The sequence below is a fragment of the Lepidochelys kempii genome, chromosome 27 (assembly GCF_965140265.1).
Source record: "Lepidochelys kempii isolate rLepKem1 chromosome 27, rLepKem1.hap2, whole genome shotgun sequence".
Classification (NCBI taxonomy): Eukaryota; Metazoa; Chordata; order Testudines; family Cheloniidae; genus Lepidochelys; species Lepidochelys kempii.
The window spans coordinates 3,871,748-3,880,033 of NC_133282.1; positions in this window are offsets into that span (position 1 = coordinate 3,871,748).

Consider the following 8,286-nt stretch of genomic DNA (forward strand, 5'->3'; position numbering starts at 1 on the left):
TGCACATGGGTGGGCCCAAATCCCTCTGTTTCTTTAGATGGAGCCACGGCAGGGCTGTCTGTGTGGAGGGCAGCGTAGCTCACTGGATAGAGTGTTGTACTGGGATTTGGGTGACCTGGGTTCCAGCCCAGCTTTGCCATTGGCCTGCTGGCTCACCTTGGGCAAATCACATCACTGCTCTGTGCCTCAGTTTCTCCATTGGCCTAATGGGGCTAATAATAAGGGGCAAGATTTTTAAAGGTATTTAGGCACCCACATACCTTTAAAAGCCTGGCCCAAAGTGTTTTGAAATCTGCAGCTCAGCAGAAGGGAGAGAGCACAATGCTCTCAGGCTCCCAAATCCAGTGCCCCGGGTGAGAGTGAGTCTTGCAGCAGCTGGTCAAAAAGCAAAAGGGAAAAAAATCATGCAGAAAAGGTCAAAATCCATTTAGTTTCAGTTTTGGCATTTGACATGCTTGGTGAAATTTTTTTTATCGGCAATTTGTATTGAAATATTTCATTGACTGTTGACCAGTTTTGAAATAAGGAAGCGTTTGGTTGGTTCACCCCCAGGGTGGGCTTTCCGTCCCCTTGGCCTCACCACCCAAAACAAAGGGAAACATCGGCGTTTTTTAAAAAAATCGTTCTGGAAATTTTTTCCTTTCAAAACCAGAAAACGAGCAAAGGAAAATTGTTGATTAAAAAAGTGAAAATGTTCATGAAAAACGTCCCTGTAGAACAAAGAGGCTGGTGATGGGAACACCTTTGCCAGCTGCACCCAACGAAAGCCGAGAGGTGGGGGTTTTAAAAATACAATTTGCCAAGGGGAAGTAATACTTTCCAAAGCTATGTCTGGACAGTGGGAGGGGAAGTGCACATCACATGATCTGCCAATATTAGCAACCCAAGCGGGAAATCTGGACAGAACACTTTGCGAAAGCTGCCTCTCTTCATCCAATATTACCACAATATTGTAATAAGTTTCAATATTACAACAAAAGAACTTCAAAACCAGACTCCAACGAGAGACTGCTGAATTGGAATTAATTTGCAAACTGGATACAATTAACTTAGGCTTGAATTGAGTCTGGGAGTGGATGGGTCATTACGCAAATTAAAACTATTTCCCCGTGTTTATTTCCCTCCCTCCCCCCACTGTTGCTCAGACGTTCTTGTCAACTGCTGGAAATGGCCCACCTTGATTATCACTACAAAAGGTCTCCCCCCACCTCCCCCCACGCTCTCCTGGTGGTATTTATTAGCTCATCTTAAGTGAGCACTCTCCTTACAGTGTGTATGATAAACACTCATGGTTTCATGTTCTCTGTGTATATAAATCTCCCCACTGTATTTTCCACTGAATGCATCCAATGAAGTGAGCTGTAGCTCACGAAAGCTTATGCTCAATAAATTTTAGTCTCTAAGGTGCCACAAGTCCTCCTGTTCTTTTTGCGAATACAGACTAACACGGCTGCTGCTCTGAAACTCTTCATTCTATGTTATTGGCATGAACACATCTAACCCACTCTTCCTCAGTGTGGTGCTCTGCAAGCATTTGCCCAGACAGAGCACACCCCATTCGCTGATATATCTGCCACTTTGAGCGAGCACATGGCCTGGCCTGCATCCTTAACATTGGTGTTATAAACACTAACTAGCTGAATTCAAGCATGGCTCTGAAACACCTGGATACAGTGAGGCTGGCTGGCTGGCTGACTGCCTCCAGGCGTAAGGGATGGTGCAAGGGGAGAATGGGGCTGAGGGACGGGATCTACCAGTGAATGCTGATCCTAATTACCTAGGGTCATTCATAGATTTAAAGGCCAGAACAGCTCACTGTGATGGTCTAGTCCAGAGGTGGGCAAACTATGGCCCACTGGCCACATCTGGCCCACGGGACCATCCTGCCCGGCCCTTGAGCTCCCGGCCTGGGAGGCTAGTCCCGGCGCCTCCCCTGCTGTTCCCTCTCCCCTGCAGCCTCAGCTCGCCGGGCCACCAGCGCTCTGGCCTGTCGCTCCTGCCGGGCAGCACGGGCGGCATGGCTGGCTCCGGCTGGGCGGCGAGCTCCTGAGGGAGGGGGGGTTGAATAAGGGGCATGGGGTTCCAGGGGGGCGGCAGGGGACAGAGAGCAGAGGGGGTTGGATAGGGGGTGGGGTCCCGGGGGGCCTGTCAGGGGGCGGGGTGTGGATAGGGGTCAGAGCAGTCAGGGGACAAGAAGCAGGGGGGGTTGGATGGGTTGGGGATTCTGAGAGGGGCAGTCAGGGGGCGGGAAGTGGAAGGGGGCAGATTGGGGGCAGGGGCCAGGTTGTTTGGGGAGGCACAGCCTTCCCTCCCCGGCCCTCCATACAGTTTCGCAACCCCGATGTCGCCCTCAGGCCAAAAAGTTTGCCCACCCCTGGTCTACTCTGACCCCCTGCATATCACGGGCTGGAAAGCCTTGCCCAGGGCGGGCTGCAGCAAGCCCAGAGGTTCATGTTGCACTAGAGAGCATTTTACATCAGCCTCCTCTGAGGGCTCAGGAAATCAGGGGTGTCCCTGGCCCCGGGGTCCTCTACCACACCCTGCCCCAGGGAAGGCTCCGCTCAAAGGCGTTGCAGGGCCCTAGGAGATCAGTGCCTGGCGGGGCCCAGTGAGACGGTGCGCCTCCCCGCTCTCTCCCTCTGGCCGCAGGCGCTTGAGGGATAAGCAGCGCGCGGCTCCGGCTGTGTTTGCTGGGGGGCGGGGGGGGCGAGGCTGAGACCGTTAGCCCTGAGCTAAGGGATGATGAGAAAGGGGCCAGGTGGCAGAGGCCCAGGGTTGCAGTGAGGGCTCGGCTGCTGTGGGCCGCGTCCCTGGGCTGGAGCCCGGAGCGGTGGCAGGCCTGGGTCCCTGCACCAGCCACTGGTGAAGTGGTGTGAGCCCTGAGAAGGAGACCCGGTTCCTTGGAAGCCCGCAAAAAGGGCTGAATGTAAAGGGCAGGCGCAGGGGCTGAAGATGCCAGTGGGGGGCAGCCAAAGCGTTTTGTTGGACTCTTGCTACCCCGGCGGGGGGCTGTGCTGGTGTGTGACCCAGCCGGTAGCCCGAGCCGCTGATGACCTGCCGAGCGAGGGCAGCACCCGGCTGGCGCCCGGAGCAGGAGGTGCTTGAGTGGTGAGAGCAGCCCCCCCGACAGGCTGTCAGCTGCAGAGAGGGTTTGTCCCGTGGGCAGCGGGACACGACGGCACCTCACCGAGCAGGCAGAGGCAGGTCACTGCCGCCTGGTTTGACAGGTGAGGCCCAAATCACTCCATCGCAGCCTGGTGTATGCCCGACCACCTGGTATAGAGTGAAGAAGACACAGGCCGCTGTCAGCTCCTCGCACACACGCCCCATCCCCACCCCAGGAAAGGAGGCCGTGGGGGCACAGGCCCCATCCCCACCCCCTGCAAACTGCCTGCAGTCCGGGCGTCCCTGCAGCCATCCTGCTGTGGCCTGAGCAAGCCGTGGTTACTACAGCAACGCCTGGACAAAGGGACTCCCGGGGTAGTCAGTTGTTGTCAAGGCTGAATCCCCACTCTGTCACTCCGAGGGCGGGAAGTGGGGGCCCGCAAGGACTCTAACCGTTAATTCTGGCCACTCCAGGCTTGTATTAAACTCCCGAGGTTACAGCTTTTCTCTGACCTTGGCTTGGGAAACGCTGCCACCACCCAAATGCAAAAAAACCCCTTGGACCCAGGAAGGAGCACTTGGGAATTGTACCCGCAAGCCCTTTCACCGCCCCCCTCCGGGGAAGAGCTGAGAAAGAAAACAAAGGAAATTAGCTGTTGCCCCCCAGCTAGCCAAACAGCATATGCACAAACCTCTTAGGACACCAAAAATCCAATCCTGTTCTTAAAAAAAGGTAAATTTTATTAAAAACGAAAAGGGGTTTTTTTTTGGCTGGGCTGGACTGGGCGCATGGCTGGGTGCACAGCATCTCACAGTGACCACTGGTGGCAGAAATGCAGTGACAGCCCAAGGCTACTTAGCTCTGCTAGCATTGCCCTACAATCAGTGTGCCCCCTTCCCCCTGCACACCCACTGTGCACACGAGCTGCCTGAGCACTGACTGCCCGCTGCCTTGCAGCATGTGTGTCAGTCGCAGGTGTGCAAAGTCCACCCCGGGGCATCTAAACCACAGCTGGCCTGACCCAGGACCGGTCACGTGAGCACAACACATGGTAATAGCGACCAGAGCGGCATTACAGTCAACATCCCGGGGAGCAGGAAGGTACCAGAAACCAGCAGAGTGACACCAGTGTGGAAATGGAGTGTGTGGGCTGGGGGGGCAGGGGAGGGAGCTTGTAAAAATGTTGGCAACAGCTTAAAAAAGAAGCCTAAATAAAGGAATTAAACTGCTTAGCTTGACAACAATGGGCATTGGCGGTAGCCATCTTTACTAGGGGCAGCGTCACTCCCCCGTGGCACGTGTGTGCTCAGGTGTGCTGGCGGGTGGCTGGCTCAGGAGCTCAGCAAGCTGGCGTGGAGCAAGCCCTCCTCCGCCCGCTGCCCTGAGTGCAGAGGAAGGGGTGTTGGGCTTGGAGCACGGGCAGGCAAATTTCAGCTTGTCCATGCAGTGCTGCATGACCTGGATTACGGAGCAACACCGCACTTCCCTCACTGAGAGACAGGCAAGTATCAGCCTAGCCCTGTTTTATAACCACTAAACCAGAGCAGTTGGATAGCACCTGTGCAGGCAGCTCTGGGCCCAGAACCCTGCCCGCTCGTGACAAGAGAGCGAATTCCCGCAGCCACTCAGTGACACAGAAAGGCCACCCCATGTACGTGTGCATGTAATCTGTAGCCACGGTTATAACCACAGACACCCCCAAAGGCCAGCCCCCCCAAGGGCCAGGAACGTAAGCCAGGAGTCCTACAGCTTTACAGCAAAGAGTTGTGCAAATCAGTGGCAAAGTCGCCCTGTACTGGCCACACCACAGTCTGGGTAGCGACCCTTTTGTTCACACGGGAGCGGTCTGTCCTGTGGTACTGAGTGGCCAGGGTTCAAGCCTGCCAATGAGCCCATCCTTATGGCTGTACCTATTGGCAGTTTTCTTTTTTAAAAACCTGGATGATTTAATTGCCCCAGTGAGCAAGCGTCGCTTAAAGCAGCTTAACTATGGCACTAATTAGTGCCTGATGGGCCGCATCCGGCCCATTGCCAGTTATGGGATGGGGCAGCCATTTCAAGTGGAGGGAACTAGGGAAAAGCAAAGATGGGGGACCCAGTCTCTAATAACTGTTTTTCATTCATTCTCACTCGTAAACTAACAGATTTACTTTAAAATGGCCAGAAAGCCCACAGATTGCGGGCTGGCCGTGTGAGGGCACATTGTATTCTGCTTACACAACACAGAGTTCAAAGCTCTGCTTGGAGTGAAAAACTGGCCCCAGCATTACGCCACCTATATATATAAAGGCACCTGGGTAACAGATGAGCTGGAACAGGACGTGAATTGTGGGTGGCAAAATTTGCAGATGATGCATCATCACTTTGGTTAATCCCTACAGGCAGTCTCATGATGCCATTGTGAAAATCAACAGGATGCCCGCCCAGGGATACTGTGTGCAGCTCTGAGCACTCCTTAAGGGAACATCAGAATGGCCACACTGGGTCAGACCAAAGGTCCCTCTCGCCTAGTATCCTGTCTTCCGATAGTGGCCAATGCCAGATGCCCCAGAGAGATGAACAGAACAGGGAATCATCAAATGATCCATCTCCTGCCCCCATTCCCAGCTTCTGGTAAACAGAGGCTAGGGACACCATCCCTACCCATCCTGGCTAATAGCCATTGATAGACCTATCCTCCATGAATTTATCTAGTTCTTTTTTGAACCCAGTTATAGTCTTGGCCTTCACAACATCCTCTGTCAAGGAGTTCTACAGGTTAACTGTGCATTGTTTGAAGAAATACTTCCTTTGGTTTGTTTTAAACCTGCTGCCTATTCATTTCATTTGGTGACCCCTAGTTCTTGTGTTATGAGAAGTAGTAAACAACACTTCCTTACCTACTTTCTCTACACCAGTCATGATTTTATAGACGTCTATTATATCCCCCCCTTAGTGGTCTCTTTTCCAAGCTGAAAAATCCCAGTTTTATTAATCTCTCCTCATATGGCAGCTGTTCCATACCCCTAATCATTTTAGTTGCCCTTTTCTGTATCTTTTCCAATACCAATATCTCTTTTTTGAGATGGGGGCAACCAGGTTGCACACAGTATTCAAGATGTGGGCATACCATGGATTTATATAGAGGCAAAATGATATTTTCTGTCTTATTATGTATTCCTTTCTTAATGATTCCAAACATTCTCTTTGCTTTTTTGACTGCCGGTGAACACTGAGTGGATGTTTTCAGAGAACTAGGTATCCAAACTAATTAGTAGCATGTCAGTACAGAAGCGGTAGATTGGGAGCATCTGGTCACCATTGTAGCAGAAAGCCATATTAAAACACATACTGTTTTTGTGTTTGTTTGCACCTACTTTACTCAAGCAATCCTGATCGCTCTGAATCAGTGACCTGTCCTCTTCATTATTACCACTCCCCCAACTTCTGTGTCATCTGCAAACTTTAGCAGAGATTTTGTTTTCTTCCAGATCATTGATAAAATCAGTAAATAGCGTAGGGCCAATACCTGCTCCTTGCAGAACATTCACCATTTACAGTTACATTTTGGGACCTATCAGTTAGCCAGTTTTTAATCCATTTAATGTGTGCCATGTTAATTTTATATCATTCTAGTTTTTTAATGAAACTATCATGCAGCACCAAGTTGAAGTATATTACGTCAACACTATTACCTTTATCAACCAAACTTGTAACCTCATCAAAAAAAGATATTGAGTTAGTTTGACAGGCTGTATTTGTCATAAACCCATGTTGATTTGCATTAATTACATTATCCTTCTGAAGTTCTTTATTAATTAATAGCCATTCTATTATCTTGCCCAGGATTGAAGTCAGGCTGACAGGCCTATAATTACCCAGGTCATCCCATTTACCTTTTTAAAAATTGGGACACCACTAGCTGTCTTCCAGTCTTCTGGAACTTCTCTGGTGCTCCAAGACTTATTGAAAATCAACATTGACAGTCCAGCAAGCTCCTCAGCCAGCTCTTTTAAAACTCTTGGATGTAAGGTATCTGGACCCACTGATTTAACAATGTCTGACTTTAGTACCATCTGTTTAACATGCTCCAGAGCAGTGGTTCTCAACTTATTTACCATTATGGGCCACATATGCAGCTCTCTATGTGGTATGTGGGCTGTATCCACAAAATATATATACTACCTGTATGGCCCTGAGGATGTCACATGGGCTGCAGCTGTGTGCTGATTGGGCCACAAGTGGCTCACGGGCCGTGGATTGAGAACCACTGCTCCAGAGATACTAGTGGAATGGAAAGAGGCTAGCATCACCATATGGCAAATCTGTGTTCTCTTGTTTCTAATGTAGGTGACATATGAGGCAATGGAGACTCGGACCTGGAGTCTTTGCTGCTGAACAGTCTTTAGGCAGGAAAGGCCCGTAGGATGATGGGATGACACCAAAATGAGCTCACAGTGGTTCTGGGAGGTTTGGGAACAGCGGGTCAGATTCTTCTCTGGCTTATGGGGTTTTATGTCACTAGAACTCTGACATTGCTACATTTACTCCTGGTTTATGCTGCGATGAGGGAGAAGAGACTCAGGCCCAGAGAGTCACCAATGGCTATCTGGAAGTTGACATAAAAATGCCCTTATTTTATCCAAGTTTCACAGCTTTCATATCTTTTCAAGCACCAAAACTGGGCTTGGGATAAGCTCCTTTCCCTGCAAACTGGCTTGTGGGTCTACAGTTATTACGATCATTCCCTGTTTGTCGGAGCTCTGCCTGAAGTGTGCCCTAGATTCCTTGGCACCTTAGCCCTCTGAGCTGGGACCCTGCTGCAGCCTTTCACGCGATCTGTGTCACCTGATCCAGAGGGTAAGTCTGAGGTCAAATGCTGGGTTTGCAGCCTTGAGAGTGTGTCTTGAAGATGCCAAGCTGCAGGGATCCTTGTTAATTTCCCTCCAAATTTCAATTGTTGGTGAGCCTCTTGCTGTAGTGGAGTGAATGTCAGGATGGGTGTTAATTGGTGCCCGTGAAATGTTTGAAGTTTGCGTGAGCATGCAGTGCATGGCTTCCAGTCTGCCTGTGTGCCCTGGATTTGTGCTGGAAATGGCCCACCTTGATTATCATGCACATTGTAGGGAGAGTGGTCACTTTGGATAAGCTATTACCAGCAGGAGAGTGAGTTTGTGTGTGTGTGTTTTGTGGGACGGGGG